This window comes from Peromyscus eremicus, chromosome 15, assembly GCF_949786415.1.
Source record: "Peromyscus eremicus chromosome 15, PerEre_H2_v1, whole genome shotgun sequence".
NCBI classification, from domain to species: domain Eukaryota; kingdom Metazoa; phylum Chordata; class Mammalia; order Rodentia; family Cricetidae; genus Peromyscus; species Peromyscus eremicus.
Window position 1 is genome coordinate 88,827,322 of NC_081431.1, and position 21,495 is coordinate 88,848,816.

Below are 21,495 nucleotides of genomic sequence, written 5' to 3' on the forward strand. Positions count from 1 at the left end.
GGATGTGAGCATGATAAGCAAGTGGTCTACCCACATCCTTGGCCAGAGCCACTAAGCATTTTTTTGTTCTGGGTGCTTTTTTCCTTTGATGTTTATGTTTTTTGGTATTCTGTTTCTGCTGCTACTTAATTCTTTATCACAAGACTCAATTATTATTTAAAAGCATTTTATCCCATTTTTTTCATTAATTGAAAGTGTTCAATTTTTATTGCATTGAAATCATTTAATGTAATAATTATATATAAATATTCATATATGTATATATATATATATATATATATATATATAAATAAAGTTCTCTTAGATTCTGACTGTCACTTGTACTCTAGTGAGAGTTGATGGACACATAACAGAAGCAACCAAACCTATTGAAAGAAACTGATTCAGAAGTTTTTATGTAGAACAGGAACTCTTCACTAAGGTAGGAGACTCAAAATGTTCCAGGTGTTCTAGGTCATTCTTGACCAAATAGTGAAGAAGATGTATGCCTCTACTTCCTTATCAAAATAAAAAATGACCAAGTAAAATTAGTAACTTTAATATTTTAATAAAATTTTGATGGATTGTTAAGAGGGAAGGGCAATTTTTAAGACATTCAATGGTTCTTAAAAAAAATTAAAGTTACAAAAACTAAAAATCTAGGTCACTGATAGGTTGCTGTCTTATCATTAAAATGAAGTTTGACTTGCTACTATAAACAGCTTCATAAGATCTTTGAAATATTGAAACTGGCACTGCATGGAAACTCTCAAGTAGACAAAGGCCTTATAGGGATCTTAAAATAGGCCCTGTAGGTGCTGACAAATGAAGGGCTTCTGTACATTTTTCCATTGAAGTTTTATAAAATGCCCATAGTAGAGAAAGCTAACCTTAAAGGGATTTACCTCCATGTCCTTTATCTATTAGAATGAATTATAACAAAATATAGAAAAATGCATGCAATTTCTATGGATTATAGATGGTTAAAGGGAATGTAGAAAATGTTTGCCTCTCAAAATTCTTTGAAGAGCAATAGGCTGTGAAAACTCTTCAGGATAAAACAGCCCATTTCTTCATATTCTTCTCTTCTAGGACAAATGAGTTAGAACATAGGCTTTAGAACACAGAGGACACTGATAAAACAGGATTTATTCCCAGAACGTAGGTCTAAGCCCTACTCAAGGATTCGGCTGCAAGTCCTCATTGTTTTTAGGATGGTTTTGAACCAGTGATCTCTTAATGTTGCCATGTTTCATGGTGTTCACATTTTGTTCCTGACACCATTGCCTGTTGTGTCTGTGTGAGTGAGATCCTTTAAATTAGTGCATTGTTCTTCATGTCCAAGAAATGTCATCAAAGAACTCTCATCTGCTTCTGAATTCTGCTTATATTAAGAGATTATTATCCTCAACCTTCATTTATATCATGATAGAGTAGGACTTTTTGATGATTGTTTTTATCATTTGCACTTGAAAATATTTGTAAACTAAGCCCAGAGACATCAACATGTATTTTCATGCTTTTCTAATTGGGATAAATAGCTGTGTTAACCAACTGAATGTTATCACTATTTTTGACCAATGGTTTATATATATAAAAAAAGAATCATTAAATTGACCCTACTTTAAGTTAAATACATTTATTTACTTATTTATTTATTGGTGTGGGGGATACATATGAAGATGAATGTATAAATTGTAATAATAGGTTCTCTCCTACAACTTGAAACCAGGGATCAAACTGAGGTCATTATGGGCAACAAGTCCTTTTATTCATGGAGCCATCCTGCCAACCTTTGCTTAAATGATTGATGACAACATAGTGAAGAAATAGCAAATTTTAATCCAAGTTGTTTTGTGAAAGCTTATTTTATATCAGTGGGTAACTGAACCAATGGTCGCGGTGATCATTTGACATTTTTCACTGAATGTGTTGCTTTATTTCCAGATGTTGTTTGAAGATATTCCTTCTTTGTTTTTTTAAATGTGTTGAGTATTCTTTTCCATTTTTAATTATTGTTCATTGAAAAACATTCTATAATATATTTCCATCATGTTTTTAACATTTCTCCAACACCCTCCAGGTCTTCCTCATCTTGCTGTCAACCCAAATTTATATTTTTGTCTTTCTTTCTCTCTTTTGAGTACACACACATGCATGCAAACATGAACACACATATACAAACACCCAAGAAAAATGAAAATCAAAATAAACAAGCAAAAGACGAATGAGGAAAAAAATAATGCAAAATCAAAGTAAAACAAAGGTCTTCTATGATACCATTGGGCTCATTTTGTGTTGGCCAACTACTTCTGGGCACTAAGCTACCTTAAAGTGTGATTAATATTTGACAGTGGCACTCCATTAGGAAAAACTGATTTTGCCTCTGTCTGTGGGTACCAATTGCAAATGACTTTTTGTTAAGGAGTAGGACTCCATGTCTACTTTTCCCTCTCAGGGCTGAAATGATGCCTGGCCTGGACCTGTGCAGGTCTTGTGAATGCTACTACAGTTTTTGTGAGTTCTGTGTGCATCAGTCCTATTGTGTGTGCAAAACACTGTTTACTTAGACTCACTCATCACCTCTTTTTCTTAAGATCTTTTTGTTTCCTCTTTTGCTTATCTTACTGAGCCTTGAGGGCCAGGGTTTGATAAAGACATCCTATTTAGACTTGAGCGATCTAAACTCTCTTTCTACATGTCTTATTGTTGATATCTGTGTTAATTATATTATCACACATATAATATAATTTGACCATATTCTCCTTCAAATCTTTTTATTCCTTCTATATACATCCCAGATCTCAACCCTAAACTTCATTTCCTCTTTCTTCTCTTCTCTTCTCCTCTCCTCTCCTCTTCTCTTCATTTTCCTTTAGTAAACAACTGAATTAATGTATATTATACATATACTTCTGGTTATGGTAGCTACTACCAACAGAAGTAGAGTTTGACCTACCAGGGACCACACTTTAAATGAATCTGAATTTCTCTAGCCATGAATCCATCAACTGTACATAATACTCAGTTATGGTTAGGGGCTCAAGAACCCCTTCATATTCCATGCTAGAGTTTTGACTGATTTGATCTTGTGCAAGTCTTGTTCAGATAAAAATATCTAATATGATTTCATGAGTTCACTGGTCCTGGTATTCACCAACCTCTGGTTCTTATATTCTTTCTGCTCCCTCTTCTAGGATGGCCTCTAATTCTTGACAGTAAATATAATATAGATGTCCCATTTGTGGCTGAACACTCCACACTCATTCTCTGAATTTTGACAAGTTGTAAGTTCACTAATAATTCACTTCACAAAGAAACTTCTCTCATGAGGACTGATTGAAAGGATGATAAGCAGCACTGGTGGTGGTGCTGGTTACTGCATGGAAAGGTCATGGTCATGACAGAACCCAGTGTTAGCTTTTAGAGCTGTATTAGGAGGGAAAAGGGGGGAGGGGAGAGAGGAGAGCCAGGCCTAGAGAAAGAGAAAGTTGATGGGGTGGGAGAAGAGGGAAGCAGAGCAGAGAGAGAGTGGGGTCTGCATCCATCTTTTAAGGCACAGTTTGTGTGACCACACCATGCATACATAGTTGCCAGCACCCACTGATGATGTAAGATGTAAGACCCTGAACTACACATGTGCAGGAGTGAGGGCAGAATTTAACATTCCAGACTTTTTGCTTATTATACAAAATCAAATGAATAGGAATAGGGGCGTTGTTTCTCCCAGAAAAAAATGCTTCCAGCTGAATTGGTGGGCATCAGTTGGCTCTTAAAGGCATAGGGAAGGGGGCCTTCTGAGGTAGACAGTCATTCTGGGATGGTGGGCTGCCCTGCTGCACTGGAGCTGTCCATCCCTCTTGACTTGGCACTCTGGCCTTTTTGTGTCTGACAGGATGCTGGTGAGACAGAAAAAGCCTGAAGTAGAACCGACCAGTCCAGATGGATTTAAGCTGGTTTCTGGAGCTTGGGAAAAATTTTGAACATGTTAAGAAGCAGTCATGAGGAAATTAGTGCCCATTGTAGTGTTTAGTACTCTGCTTATATTGGTTAGTGCTAATGACAGAGACAGAAAGATTGGAACATGTCTTTAATTTTCATAACCTGAGATAAGCTTTATCAGATACAGATTATTTTAGGGAACCTATTTCCTGTACTAGTTTAGCATCCAGGAGACACAGGTGATCAATTGTTGAGAGCATTTAACAGTAATAGATGGTTATATTGAAGTCTGTTTTTGTAAAGCCCAGACGCTTTTGGGTCTGGGAGTGTAAATACCTTTTAGCTGTTGCCGTTTCTTACTTGATGATCCCTGGACTACAGTTCTGTGGTGATCTGAAGCAGCCATTAGCTGACCAGTTAATTAGAAAAGGGAACTGGAAAGAGAAAAGATTGTGGGGTGAGATCAGTTTTTGGAATTAGGGACAAGGCAGAGATCAGGACCCTGTCTGTGTGAATGAGGAGGAGAAACACTTCTGACAGGTCTGGAGTGAGGCACATAGAGGGAGCAATGAAATGAAAGCTCCTATCTTAGCTGGAAGATCTTTTCCCATTAAGTAACCCTGAAAGTGCAATTAATTCTGGGGAGGGGGATAAGGCTGTCATTCCTACCCAAAAAATAGGGAAACGAGGAGAGGTGAGACCCCAAAACTCCCAGGACTGGGTTAGTGGCTCTGGTGTCCAGAAGGAAAGAAACAGATTGCTTCCATGCTGTGTTCTGGGTTCCCTGCAAGTGAGCCTGTGGCCAAGCCTAGAGGTCTGCTGAAGGTCTTTGTGCCCCTTGGTGCCTGGGTGCAGTCAGCTGAATGGTTGTCTTTCTAGGTGGCATTCTGAACAAGGATCAACTGATGGCCTTGCAGGGCATGCACTAGCCTATGATCCCCCCCCACACACACTTAAAACAGGGACCCAACAGCTTTGTGCCAGCACTTGGCAATTTTGTTCTTGGGCATTTTCATCTCTCCCCTGGTACACCTTAAATGCCACAGCTGAAACTTCTGCCTGTGGGGTTAGGAGCCTTGCTCTCCAGATGCTTACATTTTAGTCCTTATGCTAGGGAGGTCTGGGAGACAAGAGACAGCTTTTATTCCATGTCTTGATTTTTTTTTTAATGTTTGCTGGCTTGAGAACAGTATTAGGAAGACCTGCCAGGAGGCAGGATATAAACTAATCTCTGGGTAAAGAGCCATCCTGATTACTGTAAACTTTTTGCATGGATCCTAGCCTGCTTCCAGACCTGTCTGTGCTTCTCAGAACAGCTTGAAAAAGAGTGGGAAGAGTTAAGGTGAGAGCCCAATTCTGGAGATCGGAAAGCAGAGCACAGAGTGGAGAACAGATAAGATAAGGTTCTTTAGAGTCATAGATTCCTTAGGTTTAGGAATGCATATGGTCAGGAGAAAGAGAGTCAGAAAGGGAGGGGCTTTAGCACTTTAGAGCTTGGGTAAAAGCATGGGGATAAGGTAACTCTTTTCATTTGCCCATTCACTGGCAGAAGTTAGATAATTCCTGTGAAATATTGGGGTTGAAACAGCCAAATTTACTGGTATCTTGGGATACTTAAGGCATTTGTCAAAGAAATGGAACCATGAGAAGGAAACGCTTCAGTCCCATGGCTGCAGCCGAGAGAAAAAAAAAATTAAAATAACCAATAGGATCTCAGGGTCCTATTTCAAGTGTCCTTGAGAATAGGCAGTCTGTGGACCGGCATTAACAGTACAAATTACCCGAACTGTGGTCATGATAAGGGTAAGGGCTGGGGTGTACATACCAGAGGACCCCGCAGGGGCCCAGACAGCATCCTATACTTTGTCAAGATAGAATGTGTTGTGGTAGACAGCTGATGACCCCCCGGGGGTATGGTGCAAGAAATGTAGCTCAGGCTGCAGTCGCAAGAAAAGGCAGGGGCCGCACCAACCTTGGCAGCACGTGTGGTGGGGAGACATGATGGTGGAAGCATGCGCGGCAGTGGCTGGCCAAACGGAGAAAGCTAGCAGGCAGTCACAGGTCCTCAGTGAGGGTTTCCCACAATGCTCAGCCCTGGACACCGAGTGAGCGGAATTTCCTGTCTGAGTCCACGGCACCAATGAAAGCATGATAAACGGCTCTGGTGGTGGTGCTGGTTACTGCATGGAAAGGTCATGGTCATGACAGAACCCAATGTTGGTTTGCAGAGCTTTATTAGGAGGGAAAAGGGGGGAGGGGAGAGAGGAGATAGAGCAGAGAGAGGGTGGGGTCTGCATCTGGCTTTTAAGATGTATGACCAGGCTCGCGTATGTAGTCTCCAGTACCCACTGATGACGTAAGACGCAAGACCCCGAACTGCCTATGTGCAGGAGTGAGGGCAGAATTCTAACACTGATGGCTGCATTAATCTACAAGTAAAGATATATTTATTTAGAGGACAGTTCTATATTGTAGACATTTAGCAATTTTTTTGTAGTGGGTTCATCTCTGGTTCCTGACCAAGCATGAGTTTGGCTAGATTTGTAGTAGTAGACATATCTTTCCTCTTGTGTCACAGGCCTTCAGTACAAATCAATTGGTTGCTTCCATAACACATACAGCATTATCAAATGTACAATTATAACACAGATTGCTGAACAGTCTTATTACTAAAAAACCCAGGGCCAGATATTAGGGTGAGTTCTGAAAGATCAGAGAGACAGAATGAGCCACTGCCAACCTCACCACACCAACTCCTCAGCCTATCCTGTTTCCTCAGCATGGAAGCTTCTGAGTCCTCACCCAAAAGTGTCTCAGCTGAACTGCTTAAAAGCCTCTAGTTCCTAGTCCTCACACCTTATATCCCTTCCAGTTTCCTGCCATCACTTCCTGGGATTATAGACATGTGTACTTCTCAAACAAAGACATGGGATCTCAAGTGCTGTGATTAAAGGTGTCTGCCACCACACCTGGCTCTGTTCCCAGTGTGGCCTTGAAGTCACAGAGATCCAGACAGATCGCTGACTCCCAAGTGATAGAATTAAAGGTGTATGCCACCACTGTCTGACCTCTATGTCTAATCTAGTGGCTGACTCTGTACTCTGATCTCTAGATAATTTTTATTTGTTAGAGTACAAATAAAATATCACCAGATATAAGTATGTCTTGCCATGCTGATCATTATATCTAGTCACATGATCCTGCAAAATTTGATCATAGTTAATATGTATGTAGGATAATACAAATGATGATCAGTCACAGATAGTCTCTGACATCATGGTTGTTGTATGTCAATGAAGACAGGACTACAAATTTAACAACATGTATAATTCCATGATTTTAACTGGATTATTGCAATCACAGGAAATGATGTAACTATGTTGAAGGACTCAGATAAATCCTTCAAGAGCAATTAGCTTTTCACTGAAGATATATATTATAAGCTTGTATTAGATGTGGAAAGAGAAAAACAGGTAATTGGTTAAATGTGGACGGTGTTTTTTATAATCATAGAACCACTTCAACAGCTATGTATCACCAATGGCAAGATAAAAGCCACAATATTGGCCCAGAGATGTCAGAATCAAGAATCAAGCTCCAGCAACACACATTGCACACCAGAGTGCATCATTTTCACCTAAGCTGGGCCAAGGAGCACAAACCAGCATTTCCATAGACCATCATGGATAACAAAACATACCTTTTGGTTGTAGCAGTATTATAGGATAAGGAGATAAGGTGGAATGAGGAAATTTATGTGTATTATGGAAGCTTCTTTAAAATGATATCCCCCCTCAGATAATGGAAACCTTTCATACTTTATTGGCACCTACCTAATATTTCTTTCTTAGTATTTCTTCATTTTTCCATGACCAAGTATCACTTAATTACAGCGGATACTGGTTGTCTTTTTTAGTTCCTGCCCACCCTCTCAAAAACACTTAGAGAGGTAGATTATGCTAATGTAGAAAGGCAATCTTTATATGATGATCACACCCTGGCTTTATGCTGTACAGCAGCCTTGAATGCTTGGGACAGAATTGAAGAAGTAGGATAGAAAATTGAGACATTTATTAAAGTCATATAGGGCCCAAAAGGAGCCTTCACTGATTTCTTACAAAGATTGACTTCAACAGTAAATGGAATGATACCAAATCCAGAAGCTAGACAAAACTGTTTTATGTAATGCTCACTCACTGGATATCTTAGAAATTTAAACAAGAATCTGGAAGAGCATTAAAATTAGAAGTTAATGAATGTAAATGAAAGCATATTGCATGAGTGGATAATGACACTTTTAGAAGTCATAAGATTTTTAACAAAAAATCTCTAGATCAGGCATGGATTATCTCCTTATGAGCTGTTGACCAGGAAAACCCTTGAAGCCTTCCAGATGATAAAAGGCTCTTTCAGTTTCTGTCAGTTGCATTCTGGAAGTAAATGGTAGGACCTCATTCCTGAGACGAGACATACTTTCATTGCAGCACATGGAGAAATGCAGCTAGGGATGAACTTGAAGCTTCTTTTTTTTTGTTTGTTTGTTTGGTTGGTTTTGGTTTTTCGAGACAGGGTTTCTCTGTGTAGCTTTGCGCCTTTTCCTGGAACTCACTTGGTAGCCCAGGCTGGCCTTGAACTCACAGAGATCCACCTGGCTCTGCCTCCTGAGTGCTGGGATTAAAGGCGTGCACCACCACCGCCCGGCCTGAAGCTTCTTTTTTGATGGTGGCTTTTCATAGTACCATATGGTACCACATTGACTGCACAAAGAAGTGTCATCAACAATCTTGCCTTATTATGGACACTCTGTGCTACAATACCAACATGGCAGGCCAAATGTGCCCACTACAATAGTGGTATGAATATTAGGAATGCATCCAATGATTTCTGATTGGTATTATGGACTGCTCTACAGTAAGGAACTCACAATTTATACTATCAGCCATGACAAATGCCTGTGTCTGTCAACAGATCATCCCTAGTAAGGAGATCACTTCTGTTATTATGCTAGCTGTTTCTGATATTCTTTCAAATTTCCTTCTATTTATTTGTGATTATGCCCATGGATTCCATTTGTTATCAGATCTAATTGGTTATAGGATGAAACCTTTTCTTTCTTTTTTTACCCAATGGACATTTACTTAAGAAACCCACTAACTGCTAACGCATGAGAGCAATCTATTGTTGCTGTGAGAGCATGGCTCAATATTTGTCCACAAATTAAGAAAAATAATAGGTATCTTTTTCATCTGCTTTCAAATTCTGGGATGATTGTGGTAAAGGTGACAGAAAAACAAATGAAGCCTAAGGAAGGAATGTAGCAACTCTTCCCAAATTAAAACATTTCTTCTGAAGGGATGCTCCTTGAGACTTGGTAAATAAATGTCTCCTAAATCTGAGAAAGTTGCTGAAACTTAAAAACGTTAAAGCTATCCCAAAGTTATATAAGAAGTAAGGAGGGCTGGAGAATGGAGACATTACAGCCTGCAAATTGATCAGGTATCTTCATAGATCTGGCTTTTGTGAGATGAAACTTTTCAGTGATGCTGCTGATTTCAAGGTTTCCATATTTTTTAAAGCTATCCCAGGCTCATATTCCTGTAAGTAACCAATAACCTCATTTTTTCTCCAAGTTCAAATTTGCAGAAATCACTGCTTTGTTTTGCCATCATTGCCTTCTATAAGATGAGTAACATTTTTCATGTCTTTCCAGGAAAACACAACAACATTAGGTATAAGGAAGGAGAGATTGGCATTGTCCATATCATATACAAAGACTGAAGATCAGGATTAGAATTTTCTATTTCCTTCATAGGTAAGATAATAAATAAATGTTTAAATCATTATGTGTTTCTATTTCTGGCATGTTTATAACTGCAACAATCATCACATGTCTTTCAAAATTAATACATGAAGAAAGAAACATTCATTTTTTTAATATTCTGAACTGAAAGTTGCTGAGTTCTATAAAGTACAAGCAATGAAGCAAGTTCTTACTGTATAGGACTATACTTCGAGCTAACCTGCCACAGCCCTTACCATAGGACCTGTGTACGGTCTATACCTGCTTGTAGAATGAGATGGTGGGGAGGACCACATGATCCTCACGAGTATTCAACCGGCAGTAATTGTACATAGCCTGGGTGGTGATTGTGGTATGGAAGTTGTGGTTAGACAATATAAGTGCTGACTGATTATGAGAGAGTTTTGCATTTATGTGTCATAGGGAAGCCATAGCCCCTGCTGTATAATAACTTTCCATTGCAGCCTTTTTGTAAGGGAATACCCAGGTTCCTCTAAGTAACCCTGTCTATGCTCTGGAAATAAGCTCAATAAACTCATTTTTTCCTGAACACTGATGAAATGAGACCTCAGTTTGTTTTAGCGACCTTAGGATAAGTGGAAGACATTATTCATGTTCCCCTCAGGAAAGAATTTTATCAACAGTCCTTATCAGAAATTTTTATAAATAATTGAGACTGACTTTCTTACATTGTTGTCTTGCCTCAGACAACTAACTGTATGGAAACAATATCTGCTTACTATTCCTCTTGCAAGGGATGTGGAGACAGCTCGTCCAGTAGCCCATTTGCCTTAAATGCATGAGAACAGAGTTCAGTTCTGGTGAATGTGGCAGCACAAGTCTGCAATTCCTATTCTGGAGAGGTGGAGACAGGCAGAACTTTGATGAACTCTGGCCAGCTACTAGCTGAATCTCTGTTTCAGTTTAGCATGATATCTTATTTCCAAATCTAAGGCACAAGTTGACTGGGGAAGAAACATGACATTAACTTCTTTCCTCTCATCATAAGCAACACACTGGTACATATGCACACATACACCACACACATATGCATACACCCTCGTGAATACATACACATAGACCATACACACATGTATGGCTGCCTGGGAGACAAGCCCCCAGCAGTGCAAAGCTCAAAGGGGAGCTAAGTCAGCATGTACTATGACTTTTCTATCTGAGGGGGTTAGGAAAAAAGACACTCACACATTCTCTTGATGTTTTCCTGCAGACCTTTCCTTTATTCTTCTTTTGCATTTCCTCTTCTATATTTTCCTGGTGATTTCCTTCTCTTGTTCTAGATGTTCTTCTTCTTCTTAGTTGCGGCGAGCCCTGACCAGCAGGGAATAACACCACGACTCGAGGATCCTTCTTCAATCACGGTTTATTGAAGCGCTGCTCGGTTGAGGGAGAGCTGAAGGTGAGGGGCCCTGACCACGGATGTCGGCGTGCTTATATGCAGGTTGTAGGCGTGTCTAGCTGGCCTGACACCCGAGGCTTATTGGGATTGGTCAGCTGGCGTTGCTAGGCAGACTGGCGGGCGGAAGAGTGCCAAACAGCACGGCGGAGCTGATGTGGCAAACAACTTAGGGCGACGCCCTGAGAGGAAGCGGCGCCATCTTGTAATGGCGGACGGTCGTCACAGTTCCCCCTATATTGTTTTAGAAAATGGCAGAAAAGGACTTATTCCTGTTCAGGTCTCCACCTCATGATGCGTAGACCGATCGAAGGAGGCCTTAGCTAGCCAACACTCCTTCTCCAGTGCAATGGGTGTAAACCCTTGGAGGTGCAAAGGCAGTGAAGGACTAGTGGAGCAATAGTACAGTCCCTCTGGGTGCAATGGCATGAACGCCTCCAGGTGCAAGGGCACTGCACTATGCATCCCTGAGTACAGCTATCCAGGCTTTAGGGGAACTGCCCGCGTCCAAAGCTGCCAAAGCCTTAGCAATCGCCATTTTTTCCACCTTACGCCTTCGAGATATCCGACACAGCAAGAACAGCGCCAGGATAACGCCCGCAGCAAGTGCACAACCGAACATGCCAACTCCCACCCATTCCTTAAACAGGGAAACTGCTGAGGTGATCCAAGAAGTCATTCCCTCCGCCAGGCTAAGGTCCATTCGTGTGGAATTAATGGTCACTACTGCCTGTCGGAGTTGAGCGAGAAGAGCATCAAAGTCTTGGGACCAATTGCCTGCAAGATGAAGAGATAGAGAGCGAGACAAATTTGCAGCCCTAGTATAATTTTCATAGGGAACGCTGGTAATGCAAAGGGCATTAAATTTCCATTCACAGCCCAACTGGGCTAGTTGCCAGGTCATGTCCAGCTGTTCTTGGACAAGATCTATTCTTTGATTTACAATTAGTATTCCGCCTCTGAGGCGTGTATCAATAACAGCTTGTGAGTCCAGAGCTTATGCCACTGTTTGAGAAAGACTGTTGAGGGTGGAAGCTGTCTGGACTGTAGTAGACATGGCTATGCCAGCAACCGTGGCGGCTGTGGCAGCGGCGGAGATGGCCACTATAACCGCTGCAGTGATACCAAAATCTCGTTTAGGTCTAAACAGTGTCATGGTGCTAGGTGCTTCCACTGGCACAGGGACCCACCGTGGGACTCTGGCCACCAAGGCTCTAGTAAATTGTTCTGCATCCCAGCATTGAGAAAGAAAGCATGTTTGATTAGTGCAATTGCTAAAGGAAGAATTGCTTAATATAAACAAAAATGGAGAATAAACACACACAGGAGCAGGAGAATATGTATAATTATAAAGATGTTCTACTATTGTTTTATATCCACCAGTTGGTGGCCCCTTTGGCTGAAAAACTGTAACATTGCCCTCCTCGCTAACCTGCGCTTTCATGGTCGAATTTACAACGAATGTACCTGAAAAATTAGAAAGACCTGCTGTTCCCCCTTGTAGGAGGGAAAAGGCATTCAACTCAGTACAACTACCCTTAACACCACAGAGTATCCATTTATCATAGGGTTTCATTCGTGGGTTCTGGATGAAAAGACCTTGATTATACATAACCCTACCCCTCTTAGGACCTCGCATATCAGGTGAAAATGTAAAATTTTTGCTAGCATCAGCCCAAGCAACTGCGGTTGACTGACAATCAGACCAAGGCCAAATCTCCTGCTCATAAGTACCCCAGCAATGCGGGGCAAATCTTTGCTGGGCTGGTGGCGTCTCGGAATCCGGGAGATTATCCTTTGAGCTTAAAAAGGTGCCGTTGAACCAAACCGCCTTCTCAAACACAGCGGCATAGGTGAGATAATAACATTGGGTTTGATTTGTATTACATGTAATATCCCCCCCAGTAAGATTCCGAAGTTGCTGCTCATTTTTAAACCATGCTAAACCTTGTTTCCTAAAGGCCAGGCAGGGTTCATTGTCTGGATCTACATCAGTTAACACAAAACAAAGTGAACCCTCTTCCTGAAATTTTCTATCTTCTCCTAAAGGGGCAATCTGTTTGTCTAATGGCAAAGAGGGGAGGCCCAACTCTTTAGAAGTGGTAAAGAATCTAGGGAACACAGCCGCATTATGGCGGACTGGCATGGGCTTCGGGTAGGCTGACAGGATCCCCCATCTCGGCTCCATCTTCCCTACGCTCCATGTCATCAGGAACAGCAGCAGGCCCATCTTCCAGTAACTTGGAATCTTCCATGGAATCATCCTGTGGCGCTTCTTTCACTTTCCTGGTGAGCCTTTCTGGCACCCAGATGGGATCCGGACGTTCCTGTGGAAAAACACAAATAGCTCCCCTGGATCTCATTATAACTGGATCCGGGCCATACCATTTATCATCAAGCATATCACGCCACAATACCAGTTGTTGTTGGGCAGAGGCCAGACATGAATGACGGTCAGCGGCCGTCCTATTGTCTGCATCTCGAATTAAAAAATTCAAAGTAAATAAGGCATAGGCAATCCTTTCTTTAGGGGTAGCGTATTCTGCTATTCCCCCTTTTTGTTTAATTAACAATTCCTTGAGTGTGCGGTTGGCACGCTCAATGATGCCTTGACCCTGAGGGTTATAAGGTAGTCCTGTTTTGTGAGTGACTTGCAATTGAGTACAGAAGTCGCGGAACCCTCGGGATGCATATGCTGGGCCATTGTCAGTTTTTAATATGTGTGGTTTTCCCCAAGCAGCCCAGGCATCCAGGCAGTGGGTTTTCACATGAATCACCTTTTCCCCAGCCAGTGGTGAGGCAAAAATGACCCCAGAATAGGTGTCAATGGAAACATGTACATACTTAAGCTTTCCAAATTCAGGAATATGGGTTACATCCATCTGCCAAAGGGTAAGAGGTTTAAGACCTCTGGGATTGACCCCCACATGGGGGGGATGCAGAAATTGGACACACCCAGTGCATTGCTTAACAATTGCACGCACTTGCTCACGAGAAATCGAAAATTTCAAGCGCAGGGTGTTAGCAGGAACATGATAAAGACGATGAAACTCTGTTGCCTGAGAAACAGAATCATTCAAACACAGAAATGCAAGGCGTGTCGCCTTATCAACCAAATCGTTCATGGCAGCCATAGGTCCAGGCAACAAGGAATGTGCTCTTATATGGCCAATATAAAAAGGGTGGTTGCGTTTTAAAAGAGCATGCCTAATCTGTACCAATACAGGAGCTGCCAAGCTATGCATTTGAATAACAGCAGCTGTTTCTAAATGGGCAACTGCATTGACCACATAATGAGAATCAGAAAAAACATTTATAGCACAGTTTGAAAAGTCCTGAAAAACTTGTAAAACCACTAAGCATTCCACCACTTGAGGTGTATCAGGTGTAAACTGGAATATTTTTGGATCTTGACCTGTCTGGGCATATGCACCATGACCTGTTCTAGACCCATCAGTGTACACCGTCATTGCACCTACAATAGGTGATGAAGCAGCCTGTTTTGGAAAATAAACTTCATTTTTATTTATGAAAAGAAGTAATTTGTCAGAAGGGAGGTGATTATCAATTACTCCAGAATAAGAGGTTATTAATATTGGCCAATTTTCTGTAGAGGCCATTAGAATTTGAACCTGTTCTTGAGTATAAGGAATAATAAGTTTGTCAGGCTCTTTATCAAAATGTTGAATTGCTAATTTTATTCCCACAAAGGCTTGGTGAGCAACCAAGTCTGGATAATATGAGAGTGTTCTCAGCCCGGGGGATTGTCCCTGAATCCACAGTAAAGGCGCATCCTGCCACAGGACTCCTAGGGGGACTCCTGCTGTTTGCAAGATGCATAACAGCAAAGGCTTTTCAGGTTGCAGTCGAGCGACTTGTGCTCGACCAATAGCCTCCTCCACTATAGCCAGAGCTCGACTTCCCTCGGGAGTCATACTTCGGGGAGAGTTGACATCAGGATCTCCTTCAAGAATTTTAAACAAGGGCTGTAAGACATGCCGAGGTATATCTAGATACCCGCGAAGCCAATTTATGTCACCTAATAACTTCTGGAAATCATTCAAGGTATGAAGATGGGAGGTATTTATACATATTTTTTGAGGCCTTATGGCTTTGCCATCTACCTGGGCTCCTAAAAAGTGAACTATCTCTGTCTTCTGTACCTTCTCTGGGGCGAAAAACAGTCCCCATTGCTCCAGACCCTTTTGCAGTGCTATAAAAGATTTGTCCAACAACTCAACATTGGAGGCAGCTAACAAAATATCATCCATATAGTGAACTATACGAACAGAGGGAAAGCTATGCCGAATAGGAGCAATGGCCTTGGCTACATAAATTTGGCATATAGTGGGACTGTTAGCCATGCCTTGAGGTAAAACCTTCCACTGATATCTCCTATCTGGTTCTTCATGATTTATGGAAGGGAGAGTAAAAGCAAATCTTTCTCTATCCCTCGAAGCGAGAGGAATAGAAAAGAAACAATCCTTAATGTCAATTACATATACAGGCCAGGGCCGGGGGCCCCGCTGCCCGTTTTTTGGCATCGGGGAGCGGTTTGAGTCAGGAATGGGCTGCCCATTGATGTCCCTGACAGATCTACATTCATTAGCCCAATGTTTCCCTTTTTTGCATCTAGGGCAAGTTCCTGGAGTTTTGGCATTGTTGCTGGCAGTTCCAGGACCGGACTGTGGGCAGTCGCGCTTTACGTGCCCCGTCCGTCCACATCTAAAGCAGGCTCCTGTTCCTTTGTTTGCTCGTCTGCTAGCAGCCATAACGGCTGCTGCAAGGCCCGCGTTGGTAAGAGGGCCACCTATCTCTCTACAGGCTTTCAGCCAGGCTTCAAGCCCTCTACTTTTCCATGGAGTAATGGCTCTCCTACATTCTTTTGTAGCTTGCTCGTATACTAGCTGCTGAACTAGGGGCATTGCCTCCTCTGAGCTGCCAAAGATCTTCCCTGCAGCTTCCATCATTCTTGCCACAAAGTCTGAAAAAGGCTCATTTGGTCCTTGTATGATCTTTGTAAGGTTACCGGACACCTCCCCCCTCTTAGGTAAGGTCTTCCATGCTTTCAAATAAATCTCATTGATCTGGCTATACACTTGTATTGGATATGCTGTCTGATTAGCTGCCCATTGCCCTTGGCCGAGTAGCATGTCAGCTGTCCAGGCAGGCTGTTGAAGTTGCTGGGCATTAATGCGTGCCTGAGCATGGGCCATATCGGTGACAATGGACTTGAAATCCAAATATTGTCCCATGGAAAGACATGCTTTTGCTACCTCCATCCAGTCTGATGGAGTCATAGCTTGAGTAGTCAATCTCTGCAACAAGGTCTGTGTATAACTTGCTGAGTGGCCATATGTTTGGGCCGATTGCACTAGATCTTTAAGCTGTTTATAAGAAATTGGTTCATGCCATCTATTATTTGTCTGAGGATCTTCAAATACGGGGAAGGCGGAAGCTAATTTGGACCAAGTTTTTCCCCGAATAAAGTGACATCCGGAACTCGGTTCATCATATGGTGGCGGTTTCCGCCCACCAGGCAGTGGCGCCTTACTACCTAGTGGCGGTTCCCATTTACCATATCTATCCTGTTCATATCTAGCAGCTTCCTCTTCCAAATCTATCTCTTCCCCTTCTGACAATTCGTCCTCTGACTCTTCCTCATCTGAAAGATGCATTGCAGCAAACTCATCTAATACCGGGTAGAGCGGTGCACTCGGTTCTACCCCTAGTGTGCCTTCATCCTTTTTCCCTTTTGTCTTTCCCTTTTGTTTTTGTTTTTCTCCTTTCTTTTTCCTTTTTTCCCCTTTTTCCTCATCATCCCTGCTGTCTGTCCCTGAGAGACTGTCCTGATATGCCGTTAATGCCCTTCTGCCTGCCCTGAGCGCCTCCATATTTCGATCGTCTTTTAAACAAGATCGCATCAGCTTCCAGAATGGAAAAGTCCCTGCTTTAAGTGTACCTTCCTCTCTGGCTCTCGCTAGGTCTTTCCCTAGTTTGTCCCAGCTGGGGACAGTTAAGTCTCCAGAGACCGTAAACCACGGAGCCGTCCGATCGATATCCTGCAAAACCTGTCTAAGGGTACCGTTACTGATTTTTAAACCTCTCTGGCGTAAAATCGCCTGGGCTGGCTGTATGAAAGCCTCACAATGCGAACTGTGCTTATTACCCATGATACTTATTTATCTACACAAGATTTATCCACGGGCGTGCGCTGCCGCTTTATCTACAGCGGACTTACTTTCGCTTTAGACACAGCAACAAAGGCACTCTTGCCCGGGCTTGTGGCACCGGAGCCAAAAACAGCACAAAAGAACAGCAATAAAAATCAGAGGGAGCAGTCCAGCAACAATAAGAGGGTCAGTTCCCGCAATCAACATGCCCGGGGACTTACCGACGTCGTCCGCTTCCCGTGTGAAGTTCTGAATCCTCTTTGGCCCCTCACCGTGGTGCTGCCACGGAGGTTCCCGGGTTTCGGCACCAGCTGCGGCGAGCCCTGACCAGCAGGGAATAACACCACGACTCGAGGATCCTTCTTCAATCACGGTTTATTGAAGCGCTGCTCGGTTGAGGGAGAGCTGAAGGTGAGGGGCCCCGACCACGGATGTCAGCGTGCTTATATGCAGGTTGTAGGCGTGTCTAGCTGGCCTGACACCCGAGGCTTATTGGGATTGGTCAGCTGGCGTTGCTAGGCAGACTGGCGGGCGGAAGAGTGCCAAACAGCATGGCGGAGCTGATGTGGCAAACAACTTAGGGCGACGCCCTGAGAGGAAGCCGGCGCCATCTTGTAATGGCGGACGGTCGTCACACTTAGTCCATCTTTATTCCTGATGTTGCCCTTCTACTTCCTCCTAACTCTCTCATTCTTGGTGTTTTTGTTCTAACTCTCTCATTCTTGATATTTTCCTTCTGACTGGTTTCAGCTCTCATCCTTGTTGTTTTCCTCCCAGTCCATTTTAAGTCCATCTTCATTCTTTTTCTTACAGCTTATATATCCAGCAAAATCTTTCAGGCAATATGGAAATTACAATGTGGTAACATTCTGTTTTTCAAGTAAATGATTACAATGAATACAAAACAAACAGTAAAAAACAGCATATTTTCCATATCCCTTACATGATTAAATATTTTATGTATTACAGGTGAAAAACAAATTATCCCAAGAACTCACATACATTCATACCCAAGCAATTTGTCATAGATTAACTGTGTGAGCAAACAAGATATTTTTCTCAGTCAGGTCTTTTACGGGAAGGCTACATTTTTGCAATTACAAAGAAAGGGTCAATTACTTTATTGCTTATCTTGAAAGGTAATCTTATAAGGAATCTTAAAGGAATCGCAAATCTAAACTTTTATATAAGAAAAAAGAATCAGTCAGCTTTATTGTAAATTTTTGAGGTGCATACACATTCACCAATAGTTTCTTATGCCAGGAGATTTAGGGCAAAAATTGGCTCAAGGAATTAATCATCACCTTTGATCACCAACCAAAACTTTCAAGGAAATTATGTCAGCTAGCAACAATTGGGCTACTTTATATTTTTTACCCTAACCTAATGAATCTATAGCTGAGTTATGTGTCCTTGTGAACTTTAGATTATTTCCTGGGGTTTTTCATCACAAAGCTATTATCAAAACATCTGATTGTTGTACAATATTATTTTAAGATGTGTTACATTTGTTTATGCTGTAAAACATTTGTTTAATGATACAAAGATGTGTTGCATTCTTTTATGTTGTATTTGTATAACTCTGTGAGGCTGTGTTACTGTGCCTGTCTAAAACACCTGATGGTCTAATAAAGAACTTAACTGCCAATAGCAAAGCAAGAGAAGGGATAGGTGGGGCTGGCAGAGAGAATAAAAGGAGTAGAAAAAGGCGAGAAGAAGAGAGAGGAAGGAACAAGAAAAGAAGGGGCCAGCCACCCAGTCAACCATGGAGTAAGAGTAGTAAGATATACAGAAGTAAGAAAAGGAAAAACTCCAGAGGCGAAAGGTTGATAGGATAATTTAAAGTTGAGGAAAGCTTGCAAGAAACAACCAAAATGCCGGGTGGTGGTGGCGCACGCCTTTAATCCCAGCACTCGGGAGGCAGAGCCAGGCGGATCTCTGTGAGTTCAAGGCCAGCCTGGGCTACCAAGTGAGTTCCAGGAAAGGCACAAAGCTACACAGAGAAACCCTGTCTCGAAAAACCAAAAAAAAAAAAAAAAAAAAAAAAAGAAACAACCAAAATAAGGCCAGGCATTTATAAATAAGAATAAGCCTCCATGTGTGATTTATTTGGGAGCTAGGTGATGGGCCCCCAAAAGAGAAAAAGAGTAAAAATCAACCAACAACATCTGATCTAACCTGAAGTTATTTTAAGGCTTTGTTTCAGCTAACGATGCACATTGGAACCTGTGAATGTATTGTTCACCATTAAGAGAATTAGAGCCACCCTGGCTCCTGGGTTCTAAATTGTTTTCCTTAATCATTAACAGCTCCTTAGGTGAAACCTATAGGCCCTACCTATGTGATATTTACTTGTATTTATATTTATTCTCCAAAAGCCTGTATATACTGACATTATTATTATCAATTACACACTACTGCTTAGAAAGGAATCATCTTCATGACAATCCACAGATAAAAATGCCCAGTAGAACAAGATGTTTCCATGAGATAAAAACACTACTTTACAGGCAGTGGGGATCTCCCCGTATGCATTCACATCATGCCAGATACCAGAGAAAGATGGCAGCAACTAACATGTAAAGGCACAGCAGAAGCAAAAGACATTCTGGGGTCTGGGGTCTCAGGGCCTTGCCTGTCCAAGATTGATTCATCAGTTTCCTCCTGGTGGGCTGACAGCTTGAACTTAAATTGCCACCTGCTGTTTCTCTGACATGGCCCCCAGTACATATGCACCCAGACATATGGATACACACACATGAACATACACACATGTACACACACAATGAGACATACACACGCATGGATACATACATGTACATACACCATGCACACATGCACCCACACACACAGATACATACAGACACATGAATACACGCACCCACATACACCATACCCATACACACACACACACACACACACACACACACACATAGATACTCACACACATGCACTATACTGACATATGGATACATACATACACATGAATACACACACACACATACACTGTACACACATGGATACCACACATGGATATATACACACACATGCACCATACATGTGCACACATACACACAGAGATACATACACACGTTTGCACCATATATACATGCACACACGTAGATATATACACACATACATACTCCATACACACCTGCACCCACAAAAATTATTACCTTTCATTAGAATTTTCAGAATACTTGGTGTCTGTATAGTATGTTTTGTGTTGTGTTTGTGTGATCTTTTTGTGTGTCCATCTCTTAGTCCAAATACTAAGTAAGTCATTTGGACACAGAGTGAATAACAACAGAATTTAGACACAAAATGTGTTCATACAGGTAGGCCCTAACCCATTGTGACCATTTTTCCTACAACAAGTGCACAGAGGTCCTAAAAAGACAAAAAGAAGAAAGAGCCACCTTGAAACAAAATAAAATGCCACAGAAGAAAGCAATCCTTAGAGCACTTTGGTCTTAAGTGACAAACTCCAGAGTTGTGAGAATCTCTAATATTTAAGCTTCTAGTCTATGATAGTTTACAATGGAAGCCCAAACTAACTGATAGGGACAACTTCGATGTATTGAAAGTCTATTAGTTTAGGTTTATTTTTACACAAATTATTTTGTTTACTTGCTCCAAACACCTATTTTCTCCAACGTTAACATATTTTCACTATACTAGTAGAGTCAGGAGATTGTTTCAGTGTGGATATTAGGGACATTTTCTTCCAGAATGAAAATTTGGTGAACATACCAAATTTTAGTCTGTGCCTTTGTTTTAACTTTATGATAAGTAGACATTAAGCATCCATGTATTATGACTTTCCTTTTTGTTTCCAAACCAACTTGGCTCTATTATCTCATTTTCACATATTGGTAATTTTTTTGTATTTTCAAACTCCTAAAAAGTCTTATGTTGTAGCTCGAGTTTTCCTGCCTGGCCCACAGTTAGGACAAATCTTTCTCACCTGCCAGTCCCACAGCTGCTCAGACCCAACGAAGTAAACACAGACTTATATTGCTTACAAACTGTATGGCCGTGGCAGGTTTCTGCTAACTGTTCTTACATCTTAAATTAATCCATTTCTATAAATCTATACCTTGCCACGTGGCTCATGGCTTACTGGTGTCTTCACATGCTGCTTGTCATGGCGGCGGCTGGCAGTGTCTCCCTCCTCCTTCTTGTTC